Source organism: Vicugna pacos, chromosome 14, assembly GCF_048564905.1.
Source record: "Vicugna pacos chromosome 14, VicPac4, whole genome shotgun sequence".
NCBI classification, from domain to species: domain Eukaryota; kingdom Metazoa; phylum Chordata; class Mammalia; order Artiodactyla; family Camelidae; genus Vicugna; species Vicugna pacos.
Window position 1 is genome coordinate 22,057,660 of NC_133000.1, and position 14,726 is coordinate 22,072,385.

At 38.5% G+C, this 14,726-nt stretch overlaps 1 long non-coding RNA gene across 1 annotated transcript in view; it reads left to right on the forward strand.

Moving 5' to 3' along the window:
- The first annotated feature begins 1,266 nt into the window (after positions 1–1,266).
- The window catches only part of LOC140701145 (uncharacterized), a 107,561-nt gene continuing 94,101 nt past the window's right edge, over positions 1,267–14,726 (forward strand). The window contains exon 1 of the long non-coding RNA XR_012080047.1: positions 1,267–1,367. This is a non-coding gene — a long non-coding RNA (uncharacterized lncRNA). The remainder of the gene's footprint in view (positions 1,368–14,726) is intronic.

Genomic DNA, 14,726 nt, shown 5'->3' on the forward strand with positions numbered 1-14,726 from the left:
AAAATGACTGTTAAATCTTCAGTAATCGTCTCCATATCACAGGTGGTAGAATCTAAGAAGGGACAAAGAAGGCCTGTCTTTCTCTTTTAAGGAGATAGTCTGAAAATAAAACAAAATATTTCCATCTAGATCTCATCAGCCAGAGCTCAGTTACATGGCCATATTCTGCTACAACACATTGAGAGACTAAAACACTGATACAGGTGACCATGTGTCTAACAAAAAAATAGTGGTTCTATTACTATGAATGACAGGGAAAATTGAAGTACTGGGAACTCATTGCCTCTGCATTGTAAAAGTTTCATCCATCAGGATCTGTAAGTGGGAGAAAAGGTAGAAAGGGTAGAATTAAGTAGAATAGAATTATATTAACTATTTAAGGACCCTGAAATTACTATGTTTTCATTTGATAGTAAGGTTGATCTTTTTCATGAAACTTTAGATATTGACCGTATTCACAGAAGTAATCTGGATGATATGAATGAAAGAATTAGTTTAACTGTGTTTTGCCTCATTGTTTTGATGGTAAATGCAGAGTTATATTAATAGCAATGGCCAACATTGAGTGTATTAGTCTGCTAGGGCTGCATAACTAAATAGCACAGACTGTATGGCTTAAACAACAGAAATTGATTTCTCACAATTCTGGAGGTGGAAGTCCGGGATCAAAGTATTGGCAGGCTTGCTTTTCCTGAGGCCTCTCTTCCTGGCTTGTAATTGGCCCCCTTCTTGCTATGTCTTCACATGGCCTTTTCTTTCTGTGCCCTACTCCCTGATGTCTCCTATTCTTCTTATAAGGACACCAGTCCTATCGGATTAGGGCCCCACCCTTGTGATCTCATTTAACCTGAATTACCTCTTTAAAGTCTCCAAATACAGTCACATTGGAGGTTGAGGCTTCAACATATGAATTTGGGGGCGGGGCACAGTTCAGACCATAGCAATGATTATAATAAATATTTAAGGCTTCCCGTGTATTGGGCCTGGTGCTAAGTATTTTGTATAGATTAATTTATTTAACCTACATAATAGCAGTGAATAAGAGATTATGTTCCTTATTTTATACAGAAGGAAACAGACTTAGGGAAAGTGGAACATGTCCAATTTGCAAGGGAGCAAGAGAGGACAGCAGGCTGGCCCCAGAGCCTGAGTTTATAAACCTCTGTGAGGCGGTGCTTGTGATGCAATGCAGGAGTCAGGCAGTACCACACGTGAGAGATGCCCATGTGCTTTTGTGCTCCAGACGTAGGAAGAGCAACTACCAGCTGTAGGCATGGTTTTGGGAGAGTTCTTCAGAGGGGATCTGACAAAAGTAGAACCTTCAATCTCCCCATGAACAAATGGAGCCGTAACTCTAGGAGTGGCAGGTAGGAGCTAAAATATCACCCTACTGTTGGTAGAAGCTAGAGGATGTGGCTCTAGGTCTGTTTGCCAAATGAGTTAGTGAATGGAGTTAAGCGGACTCAGCCATCCAGTCACAGCACACTGGCCCAGAGCAGCTCCCTGCTCTGATAGGATGGAGCCTCTGGAGGGGCTGTGGAAGTCTGCCCCCTCTAAGTTTGAAGCCCCCCAGAGGAAGAATGTGGAAACCAGCTGAGCAAGCCTGTGATTTCTCCCGGATTTAACACTCGGGTTCTTCTATCTCCACCATTGGTGAAGAGAATAAAAAGGGCAGGTATCTTGGGAAAAATCCCTCTCCCTGGAAAGCAGTGATGAGAACAAGGTGTTTCCCGGCTAACAGGATGTAATGAGCATTGTTGTGGGCTTGCCTGGGCAGCTAGGGCATCTTTATACAGGTAGCAACCTTGAGGCTGAGGCAATGGAGAAGACGGTTTTTCATTATTTGTGAAATCCTTTTTTATGGGATTAATTTTGTGTTGTTGGGAGCAATAGAAATCATTCAAATAATATTGGGAGGCAACCAGGCTTGGGACTGTGTGTCAATGAATGGCTACAGTTTGGAAATAAATGGATGCTTTGGTGATACATTTGAGACATTACATTGTGGGTAATAGAACAGACCACTATGTAAATATGTAAACCTTCCCCAGAAGAATACAGGGCATGTTTCTCTCTCTCTCTTAAAAAACAAAACAAAACAAAACAAAAAAAAACTGCTTTCAGTAAGAAGCCAGTAGATCTAATCAAAAGAGTAGGTCTAAACAAAGGAATCAGAACCAAATAGAGAGGATTTTAATCCTTCTGCTGGTATGTTCAGCCTGTGATGAATATCATTAACAATTGATCAATAAGCTATTTTTCCTATTTTTTCAACTAGAGCTGAGACATAAAAACAAGAGAAATAAACATTTTCTAACTCTCCAGAAGAAGAGAGCCCATTGCCAACAAGTTCAGCCACCTTTAAACATAATGCATTTCAGCAGAATAGTTTTATGTGACTTTAAGGCTGTCTCCCCACTCCACTACCCCAAATTTGAGGTCTACAAAGGCAGACCAGAGCAGAAGTTTTAGACACTGATCCAGAAAAATGAGGTAAAAAAATCTTGATTCTCCCCAAAATTGGTTATGGAAAGCAACATCATATTTTTGGCATTGCCCTAGAGAGTGGCCAGATTGACGATTCACTTCATGGCTACAGAGTTGGCTGTGGTTTTCCCTGGAGAATATAACACTTTTATCTCTACACTTTTGCAAGCACAAAAGTAGAGTTTTAAATTTGTAGTGTGTCAAATTGAGTTTCTCAGATTTTTTTTTCCAATGAATTCCTCTCCTCTCGCACGTTTTGCAAATAGAATGTGATGATGAGGTTTAGTCATTTTGTTATTTGATAGTTCTAAATAGCGAATCCCAAATAATTCTGCTCCAAATAAATTTTGAGGGCTGTTTAGTTTTGTAACTGAAATTTTTGGTTGGGCTGTTAACATAGCTTAAATAAATTAGGTGGCTAACAAACTTCTCCTTTTCTCTGGATGACAAAGATGCACTGTTAGAGATGGGGGATGGTTTAGGCAAACAGATTTTTGTTTTGTTTGCTTTGCTTTTAACGTAATGGAGGAGGAACCTACGGGGCCTTCCCAGGGCAGACCTCCCCCCATATCCTCTGATTTCGCTCCTCTCTGAAGTACTTGGATAGTAGTATCTGATGCACATTTCCTGAGTTGTTTTACAGATGCCAAAACCCCTACGGAATGGAAGATGTTGACTACTTGATGATAGGAACACAGAGCCTCCAGGCCTTCTGGAGCCTAAGGATTGATAATATTAACCCCTGTGACACCACCATGTTGCCTCACCATCAGTCAATCAGAGAATTATGCATTAGCTGATCATGTGTCCTGCATGCCTCCCTCCCCCAACCTGGCCATTAAAAATTCTTTGCTGAAACCCTTGGTGGAGTTCAGGGTTTTAGAGAATGAGCCACCCATTCTCCTTGAATTGGCGCCTTTATGATAAACACTGCACTTTTCTTCACGACAGCCTGGTGTCAGTAGATTGGCTTTACTGTGCCTGTGTAAGTGGATACACCTTTGGTTTGGTAACATTATTTCCCTTAAATTACCATTTATACAGTAGTTTAAGGAAAATGACATTTCTATATCTCCACCCCCCCCGTTTTTTTTTTTTTTACAAAAAAGGCTATCTACATTATCCTGATAAGTTGAAAATAGGTATTGAACTCTTAAAATGTTTACAAAAAATCATTCAAAATCAGAATGGTAGGAAAATCTCATTTTTAAAATGTTTATTATTTGAGATTATTTAATAAATGTTTACTAATTTTTCTCTTTAAAATATGTTTCCCTTAGAACTATATCATTAGAAAACTCCTCTTTTGAAATTATGGTTATTTTGTTACCCATTCATTTATATAATTTGGAGGTGTTCTATAATTTTTTTTTACTAAATAAAAATAATCTCTTACTTCACTTATGGAAGTTAAAATAGTAAATTCTTTGGCAGCAATATTATCAAAATAGTCTTTATATAACTGCTTTTCTGTTTGCTTTCAGTATGATCAGGGCTGATATCCACAGGGTTTAGTAAATTTTAAACTTTATAATTTAAATTCAGTCTTTTTCACTCAGGATCAGTTTCTCTGTTCTTTGAATTACTGATTTTGGAAGCTCAAACTGAAAATATTGTTCCTAAAAGTAGGGCTCTTTCAACTGGAAGTGTTGATTTTGTGTTATGTTATCTCTTAGCCTTTCCTAATGATTTTTAGCAAGAAGGATTTGAAAGCAAGTGAAAAGATTGAAGTGGCTTTCTCCTTGTGTGATTTGGGGTAGAGTGTCTTTCAAACACAATTCTCTTTCTTCCTCTGAATGTGAATTCTGTGCTGATCAGAGGGGTCATGCAGATAACAGTTGACCCGGTAAAGAGCTTTCTGGAACATAGATGGCATGTGGGTAGAAACTGCATCTCTTATTTGTGATTTACCCCTGATTTAAAATATTCCCACTTCATAGACCAAAACAGTGTTTGCTGTGAGCACCAGAGATTCTTGAAAACCTCAGCTAAAGCTTTTGGAAAACACACGCAGTGCCTGAAAGTGATGGTTGAAAGCAGCAGTCTTCTGAAGTTCAGAATGCTGAATTTTCTTCTATATGAATAAATGCATTTCCTTTAAAATGCATGCTCAATACCTTCAAAATATACTGTTAACATGCATATGTATACACATATATTATTCTAAAAATTAATTTTGAGTGGGCAAGTAGTCAAATATCTCTGATGAAGAACTTTGATTTAAAGTGTTTTCATGTTTGTAGCAGTCTGAAAATCAGGATGACTTTACCTTAGAAAGAGATTGAAAAATAGTCGAGAGCCCTTATCTTCCCCCCTTGAAAATGTCTGTGGTTAAGTTGATCTATATACTCAGAATTGATGTTTCCAATGGTATTTCCAATCATGTGCATGTTTTTATTTTTTCTGTGCATTCTTTTGTCTTCTGTACTGACGATGAAACATAGGCTCCCAAATTGTTCATTATGTTCTTCTGCTGGGATTTGTATGACAACTAATTCTTTGTTTCTGCAAACAAAGAGACATTTGCATCTGGAGAGTGGGGACCTAGTAAAATTCCTAAGAATTATCTTTTACATATTTCACTCCATGTTTGATTGAATCAGCAGCTATTAGTCTTTGTAAGAAATTCATGGTTATAAGGGTGTCACAATCCCTGGATGGAAGTTAGAAACTCAGGGGATGCTAGAGGTTTGGCCTGGAATAAAATGTATGATGTTTCAATATTAGTTTCTTGTTTAAAATGGTTCCTGGCTAGTGATTTTTCTAAAATTTCTATTAAAGTAGCTATACAGACTGTTAGAATCCAAATTAAGAACTAAGATTTGCAATTGCCAAAACCTTCGGGAAAATTGCACTAATGATCACACTAGTACAACTCCATTGAGAGCTATATTCAGTGACAGAATGGCTGAGTGGTCAAGAACACACATAGATTTGGTTCAAAATCTGGCTCTGTCACTGTCTTGCTGTGTCACTTGGGAAGTTTACTTAACCTCTTGATGCCTCAGTGCCTTCAGCTATAAACTGGAAATCATAATAGACTCTCCTTCATAAGTGTGTGTGAGTGAAGTTTAAATGAATTAATACGTAAATGGACAATGCCTAGAACTTGGTAATCAGCAGAAAAGTGTTAGCTACTGTTATTCAATGGCACAATTATCCTATGCCTACTTGATTTGGGGTCAGATACCCTTTATCACTCTTTGTCTCCTTCTTCTGTAGAAAAGGGCCAAATCTACCAGAAGACTGAGAAGTCATTTACATACCACATTGCCTTTCTGAAGCAGTCACTGTGTTGCCTTCTCCCAAATGTGTACAGCTCAGCAAAGCTCTTATTTGGCATAAGACGAAATGCACCTCTCCTGACAGCATTGATTTCAGTTGTTTTACTACTGGCTTCTGCCCACTGGGACGCTTATGAACGTCTCTGTTCCTGTTATCTCTTCATTATCCAGGCAGTTTTTACAATAATTCCATAACCAAGCTGTGGTAAGTGCCCATTTTCCCTGAGGGGAACTGAAGTTCGATACACAAAGTGAATTGGTGCCAGAAGTGGGAAAAGAACTTTGACTTGGAGTTCAGACATCTTTTCAGCATGTTGACCTTAAAGGGATGGCAGTCTTCACCCTTCCTCTTTTCCTGTTATTTTTGTTGCTTTTCAATATAATCAGGTTGAACATCTTCTGGGGGAGTTAATAATATATCCATTTTACTCCATCAATCAATCAAAACTATTTTTTCACTTTTGTGTAGGAATGCAATTTGTGTGTGTGTGTGTGTGTGTGTGTGTAATATAAGGGATATAAGTTATAAAGAAAGAGAAAACTCATTAAATACACATTCTGCTCTGTAGTTTGACTGTCTTGAGCTTGATTTGTATCTATTCTTTGTATCTACTACACTTGTGCTCTTACTTGTATCTCCTTGACATTAATATACATCTATGTTTATTCCCTTGACATAAAATACATGCTGTCAGTAAGGTGAAGCTTAGTAACGAGGTTAAAATTAAGATGGAGATGATTATGCACTCTTAGATTTTTCTCATATAGATATATTTTATTTTTGCCATCTATTTCTCAATTGACCCATCCTATTTCTTAAATCTCCAGATACCTTTCCAATAGAACAAAGTTTTTATTTGCTTTCTGAACCATCCAGCCAGTAGAATAAAGTTTATTCTGGATGATAGACTTGTTTATCCTCCCATGAATATGACGAGAGCTTTTTTCTCTAAAAGACCTATATTGCAATGAATTTGTAGCCAGTTAGACATCAGTACAGACTAAAAATCAGATTAGTTAGCTGTGCTCGGTTATTAGTTGTCAACTCAGCACTATCTCTGTTCCTCTTTTGTGCTCTACTCTCCGTGGCCAGCCTTGAAAGCCAGTGAATTAATATTTTTTCAGAAACCCTTGCCCATAGGGTTCTGGGTTAGATTTTGCAAATGAGACTGTAGTGAAAGATTTTTAAAAGTGGGAGAGAGGCAGAAAATATCCCATTGCTCCTTAGGTGGCAGAGGACTGGCAGGTAGGATTCAGAAAATGCCTGTGGACATTTCCCTATGAATTGCTAACTGTATTGCTGCAGGAAGTTAACTCTTGCTAGGATAATTGGCCCTCCGTATCCTTGGGTCCCATATTCTTGGGTTCTGTAACCTTGGGTCCTGCATCCCTGGTTCCACATCCACGGATAGGGAAAGCAGACTGTAAGACAACAATTTATTTAAGGAACTTGAGCATCCATGGGTTTTGATATCTGTGGGGGTCCTGGAATGTATGCCCTGTGGGTATGGATGGATGACTAAAATTTCTTTCAGTTCCCTAATTCTGAAAACTAGCAGTAACCTGAGAACTGGAAGAAGTTTCTCCAGATACTCACTGTTTCACTCTTTTCATCACTCATTTCCCTGTATTAAATCTTTCCTTTCTTGGAAACTCTCAATTACTTTAGGATTTCCTGACCAAATTCTCACTGCTACTCTGAAGCTGACAGAGTCAATTAACCAAGATGAATTCCCTATGACCTTTGTCAAGACACCTGAGCTGTCTGGCTTCTCATTCTGAAAGTGAGATGATGGGTTTGCAGGATCTCATTGATAGCATTTGATTCTGGCTGGAATGTGCTCTAGAAAGATGTTTCCTTGAAAGTAACAGATAAGAGATGGGTCTGTATCAGTGAAGGTTAACTATCTAGATATACTTAAGAGAGTCTCAGCATCAAAAAATACTGAGGCACCATTGAAAGGTTTCATTTCCTATAAGAACCTGGAGTTCTGGATGTCTGTAGACAGTCCATAGATCGTCCACTGTGGATCAGGTGCCCCTGAGGAAACACAGCTGTCACCCTGATTTGAGTGATCTGGTGATCAACGTGTTAAAAGTCATAAGATCCAACACCTCTCTCCATTCCAGCAGTTGGCTGGAGCAGTTGTGCTGCCTCCACTCATGCCAGGCATGTGCTCTTCTGGTCTCCACAATCTCATCTTGTCCTGTTGCCTTCCAAGTTTGTGTCAATTACCAAGTACCACCACACAGGTGCGTTTTCTGCCTTAGAGTAGAAAGTTATTGTTTTGAACTCATGTTTCTACCAAAAGTGGTAAAATTAAAGATGGCGAGAAAGGATAATGTGTTTAAAAAACTAGAAAAAGCATGGTGTTTTTGTACCAAATATTTCTACATATTTGTTTGACAATTCCCCACCCACTTCCCTCTTACACCTTTTGGCTGTCTCCTGTAAGTACTGAAGTTTATTCTTGGTTTAGGCTCTGGGATGGTTTTTTCCTACTTTATTTGGGTCACAGAGCCTTTGAAGAATATTGTGAAAACCACTGGACATGAAGAATACAAACATAATATTCTGATCACAGGTTTCTTTGAAGTCTTGCTTGTAACTTAGTTAATAGCTCCTTTGCTCTAGAGCAGTACTTCTTGTGAATATGGAGACTCAGATTCAGTAGGTCTGGGAGCTGTCCAACACTCTGCATTTCTAACAAGCTGTCATTTTAGTGTTTGGGTCTGCAGGCTATATGCTGAGTAGCAAGATTGCAACGATTCTTCAATTTTCTTTAGACATTAGAATCCCCTGGAGACATCTTTTAAAAAGACTGATGCCCAGGCAATGTTGTTTGTAAGCTCTTATCTGTGGAGTTTGGGAATGTCTGCTCTACATCAAAAGTCATTTACTGAAGTAACTAGGAACAGGCAACGTCAGCTGCCAAGGAGGTCTGGGCATCAGGTGGATGTTGAAATGGAGAGAAATGACGACAACCAAGAAGGCAGGGCATTGCCAGTGCCAACACTTGTTTTTCTAAGACTGACCAATGCCTTTTTCTCTGTAGTGAAAGGAAAAGCAATAGCTTAATGTCCCAAAGAAATTTTCTAATGACCTGTTGCATCAGAATCCTACAGGTTGCTGAGCAGAGCCTACCAATCGTGGGCAGATGTATTAGGAGATTCCAAAGCAGACCATGAGTCTGGGGAGGAAAGGAAGGTTGGATAACAATGAATATTCTAGTTTATCATTTGCAAGTCAATATTTTCCTCTTATGATGTGGCCTTGTCCACAGCTACTAAAAAGACACGCAAGTTGCCACAGTAGACTTTATGTCAAACGGAAAAGTGGTTGGAAATGGTGTCCACTGTCAGCATTGGAGTGGATGCCTTCTTTCACAAGTAGTCCATAGCAATTTAGGGAAAAAACATGAGTGTGTAACATAAAAGACGCATGTCTGTGGTACTGCTTGATCTGGGCTTCAAAGACAGAATCGAAAGCTGAACTTCAGTGGGTGTCAGATCGGTGGTAAGAAGTTCTCACACATGATATCACAGCCTGGGTCATTAATGTTCCTCTCCCTTCACTTCACATCCCAACCTCCCTGTGCATGCCTCTAATTAGTGCAGCTCGAACACAGGAAACTTCTGATGCCAAATGTGTGGAACATTTCCAAAGAGGCATTTCCATTTTAAAGAGATCTTAAAACATTATCTGAATCAGCTCCCCTTTAAAAATTTTATTCCTGCAGGGAGAAAGGTAATTATATGCATTTAGATGTGGATGGCTTTTGCAAAAAAAAAAAAAAAAAAAAAGGAAAAAAAAAAGAAAAATCCTTAGTTGACACTGCCTTATCACAAGGAATTATTTCATAATCATGAAATAATAATAGCCCTAAAACTCTTAAGTTCAAAGAAATCCTTCAGTAAAATTTAGCCCCTGATGCTTATATGTACTTATGAAAATGATCTTGTAAAATCTCTTCTGTGGTAATTTTTCTTTGTTAATTTCCCAACTTAATGTATTTCTCAGGCATCCTCGAGTCATTAGCTAGCAATCATCTCTTGTTCTTTGGTTTCAGAACATCTGGTAGAGTTATATAAAAATGGACACGACATTTAAAACACATCTCAAAAAACTTTTGGAATGTTGTTCATCTCCATTCGATTCATATTTCAAAGAGGAGGAAGCAGGAGAGGGCATCCCTCTGAGTAATAACAAATTGGGCTACTAGGTGACAAGTGGTGAAGTCTTGAGGAGCTAGCAGCTGCCGATGATCCCCTTTGTCTGTGAGGTCATCATCTCTAATACACACCATTTTCTTCACATAATAGACTTGCACCTGTCATTCAGCTGGAAACGACAAAGAAAATATTTTTTCGCCTCTCATCTTTTTTGTTTTCTTGTGATTTTCTCTTTTATTCTGCCCTAGAGAACAGATGTTCTGTATCTGCTAAGGTCGGTTTTACATTGTTTTGGTTTTTCAAGGAGTGTTTTTAACATTCCTGCTGATGATTTAGCATAAATTGTTCTTGTAATTAGTATGGTTAATGAACTCCCCACCTATCTTTTAGTAGGTAATTACAAAGCTGGCATATATTAGCAGGGACTGTATAAAAGAGGAGAGGAGGAGGCCTGGTGATTATGGATTCTGTCCTCACATCTCTAAGACCAATTCCCAAACGGTTTAATCATCATCAATGTCAACCTTTGCCATATCTTCATTCTACATGCCATATATTATAATGTTGCATTTATATTCCATCTTGACTTTGATATTTCCTCCTTCAGAATAGAGGTGCCCTGATTAGACAAGGCGACTGGCAGTTGAAAGAAATGTTTTTAAAATATGCATGTACTATCGCCAATTTCCCACTAGCCTTTCTCCTTATCTTCTACTGTCGGCCTCTACCAGAGGCTCGTTTTGTTTTATTTTGCTAGATATAATTGTGACTAGAAAAGATTGGGTCTATGGCAAAAATGACAATTCTCAACAGCTTTTTGTATGAGGTCCCTCTTAGGCAGGGGACAGGAAGATGAAGTGGATTTCTTCGTACAAAATGCAAAGTCATTGAGTATATTTGAAATGTATACATAGACTCTATGTGTGCATCTGTGTTCATATTTAACAAAGTTATGTTATAGTAATTACTATCCAGCCTATAATTATTGCCAACCTGTCTCTGTACTACTCTCTGGCTATTTCATATCAATTACTGCTTCAATAATATTGGACAGTCTTTGATGTCAGAGATCTTTTCTGAACCAATCAATCATTGATTTTCAAATATTTATTACTCATCTCTCTGTATAAGTCACTGTACGAGCACATAGGAAAATCTAAAAACAGAGTTTCAAGCTATATAAGTAAGCAAAAAAATAATTGGTTAGTCTCAAATTAGAAGAAACATTTTTGCATTCAATTTATAGATGAGTAGGTACTTTCTATGGGCATAAGTCTTGATCTCTGTAATGTAGTTGGTAGGAAATACAAAGCCATTTAATGTCCAGTCCCTGCCTTCTTCCAGTTTCGATAATTCTAATTAGAAAAATTGGGTGATGTATATGAAAAATGTAAGCACCAAATTCAAAGATATATAACTAATATAACACTAATGCAAGAATTGTTACAAGACACTAGGCAGTTGCTAGACAAATGATGCTTTGTGTGTCAAGTATTTTGAGTTCCAGGGAGGAAGCACTTACTTTATGCTGGAGTGGTCTTGGGCAATTTCAGTAAAAAAGTAGTAATAATTGGTTCTTATAGCCTATCCTTCGATTAACTCCATAATATGTAGTGTTAAAGAACAAAAAATTGACACTTCTCATTAGATTTCTGACACTGTAGTTGTTCTCATTTTAAGGAAAGGGTATGCTAGGTATTCAGAACCTATCAAATATCAAATTTGACATTTAAAAAGGCTGAAGATGTTGTAAAAACACTGATATTATAATTGGACAATTGGGTGTCATATAGGGTTCTTAACTGCAAACAATAGAAAGTAATCTTGCCTAACTTAGCAGAAAAGGAATTATAGAAGGACTATTGGTAGTACCTTCCAGAATGGATGTAGCCAAGGCAATCTGGGCTCTGAGGAGCTGGGTGGTTATATCTGTGTGCTTGGAGGTATCCCAGCTAATACTCACCACTGCTGTGCTGGGTACTGAGCTCTCCACCATCTCTGAGTACTTGGTGATATTTCCCTTTGTCTTTCATTTCTCCTTCAAGTCATAAAGACCGTAGTGTTACCAAACTCAGGTTTGACTGCTCGTTGCTCAAGAATCCAATACTGAGTGACAAGTGTTGGGTAAAAGGAAAGATAGCTTTATTGAGGAAGCCAGCATTCCTGGGGAGAAGGTGGACTCATGTCCAAAAGAACCAACTCCCAACCATAGATCAGGGGCTTTTAAAGGGGAGGTTCAGGGGTGCACAGGCAGAGGAAAGAAGCTCTGTGCAGAACAGCACAGTCAGCTCTGACAGCTTGAAATTGATCATGCAGTAGTCTGATCAGTGTCATCTTGATTGTTTTAAGTACAGTTTATCTTCAGTTCCAGGGTCAGTTTGTTCCCATTTCCTTGAGGCCAGTTCTTGGAATTGTGGAAAAATGGAGCAGCTTATATCATGACTACAATCTGGTCATCATGTAGTTATGAGTGGGGCTTTTGGTATCTATAAAACAGCTCAAAGAATACAACTTGGAATGTTATCTATAGACTTTGAGGGTGAAACTAAAGGTCCTTGACTTTGCTTAATGGCTAAACTATTGTTATTTTGTCTTGTTTGACTGCTTTTTTTTTTTGCTTCTGCATTTTCTCATGTCTCTGATTAAATCTATTATTTGGCTAAAATATTTATACAGATAATAGGCAGGTGGAGGGCTGGGGCAGAGGAGGAGGTTTGGGGTGGTTTGAGGGGAATGTCTGTCCTGGAAAATCCTGCTCAGTTACAGTAGGAGGAACTTCTGATTACTAAGTCTGTGTTGAGGGCCTGCACCCTAATCTCAGAGAACTAGCAGATGGAGATCAACCCCCTTCTACTTTCTTGAGATCCATGACTCTAGACATTTACTTAAACAATAGCAAGAGATAGTGCTTTGACCAGAGAGAGAGAGTGCGGGAGGAAGACGGCAGTAATCAGAGGTAATGGCCAATTTGGTAAGGAATTCTTATAAGCTTTGCAAAAGGTATGGCTATTTCTGGCACACAGATACATATAAAATGTCTAGTAACTTCACTACATTACACAAAGATGGGGAAGTGGGGCCACACCTTCTATCAAGGGACTCACAATAGTATGTACCTCCCCAGTTAAGGGTGATGAATGCTGTGAGCAAAACATGACAAAAGTCTATTGCACATGGGCTCAACTGTGTCCCTTATTTCCCAGCTCTATGACCTGTGACAAGACACTTAACATTTCCTGAGCCTCTGATTCTTTTTTAAAATTGATAGTTCATGACGTTGTGAAGATTAAATAAGGTGATAAGTGTAAAAACTGTTTGCAAACTGGAAAGTGCTACAAAAATGTAAGATTAATGATTAGCCTAAAGAAATATTTCTGTAATCTCTTAGGATACCATAAACACAGAAATTCGCAAGGTCTGAAAATGGTAGCTCCAACTGACCATTTCAGAACGTTATTGCATACTCTCAAGATGTCTCCAAATAAGCGATCTCAGGGTAAATCTCACTAGTTGATGGGTTCTGATTGATTTTGTATGCTGACTGAAAGAAGGATTTTTTTTTCAGCTGGCGTTCTCTGCCAACATTCTCTTCATTGGAACTGTTACTGAGTCCAAACACTTTTCTGTTTGCTGCATGACAGGCCAATAAATCAGGAGAAGAGGTGTTGGGACAAGGGATAACAACTTTGTCCGGAAAGCTGGCAGACCAAGAAGATGGAGGATTAATGTCCTAGAGAACCATCTTCCCCAAGTTAGAATTCAGGCTCTTTTTATACTAAAAAGGGAAGGGGATGTGGTTGGTTGTTGCAAACTTCTTGGTGTCAGAATCCTTTGTTCTTACAGCTGTCCATGTGGGTCAGGTCACAATGTTCCTGTAAGCCTCCAACAAGACAAATGTTATTCTCTGTTCTGCAACTTTTTTTTTTGTAACCAAAATTTTAATCCCAAGGATTCTCACAAAACATTACAAATGACAGCATAAAAAAAAATCTTGCACAGTAATGCTCAACAATGAACCCTTAAACTGGCAGGACATTGGTATCTTGAATAGTCTCAAATTTCCAAAAAAGAATGTTACAAAGAGCTATATATTCATATACAGCAATCATATAAAAAACTTACGACTTAAAGCAAAGGTAAACTTTCTTGAAACTTCTTAGATTCTACACCAACTGGACATGTTCTGCAACTTTTTATCTCTATATGAATGGAAAAGTGTTCTACACTTAAAGATCAGAGCCTTGACAATGGGCTGTCCTGTATATTTCAGGCTATAGGCAACATTCTTTTACAAAAGGTGCAGAACCAGCATGACTAAGCACAGGCATCAGAGCAAGGGTTAGAGCTAAAGGAACAGATCTAATACGGACGGAGTCAGACTTGTCCTTCCCTATTACAGAGCAATGAAGGTAAACATTTGGAACAGAGTACAGTGTAGACATCAGATGAGACATTTGGGGCTGTGCTAATCCACTTTAAACACTGCACTTGGGAAATGGGAGTCTCCAGGGGGGCTTCCTCAGGGTGCTGCTCCCAGTGCAGTTCTCATGGGACTACACCACAGTCATCTCCATGAAAGTCTTTCTCTGGGCATTTTGTTCTCACCTTCATACATTTTACAGTGCAGGGGACGTGGGGAAACATAAATATATTATATCATCTCTTATGTTTATTCTTTGGATTTACATGGTTATTTTCATTTGCGGCAGGTTAATATAATCCACTAGAGGGTCCCTTTTATAAGATGCCAGAGCAGATACAGCTTAAATGACAGCTTTGGAG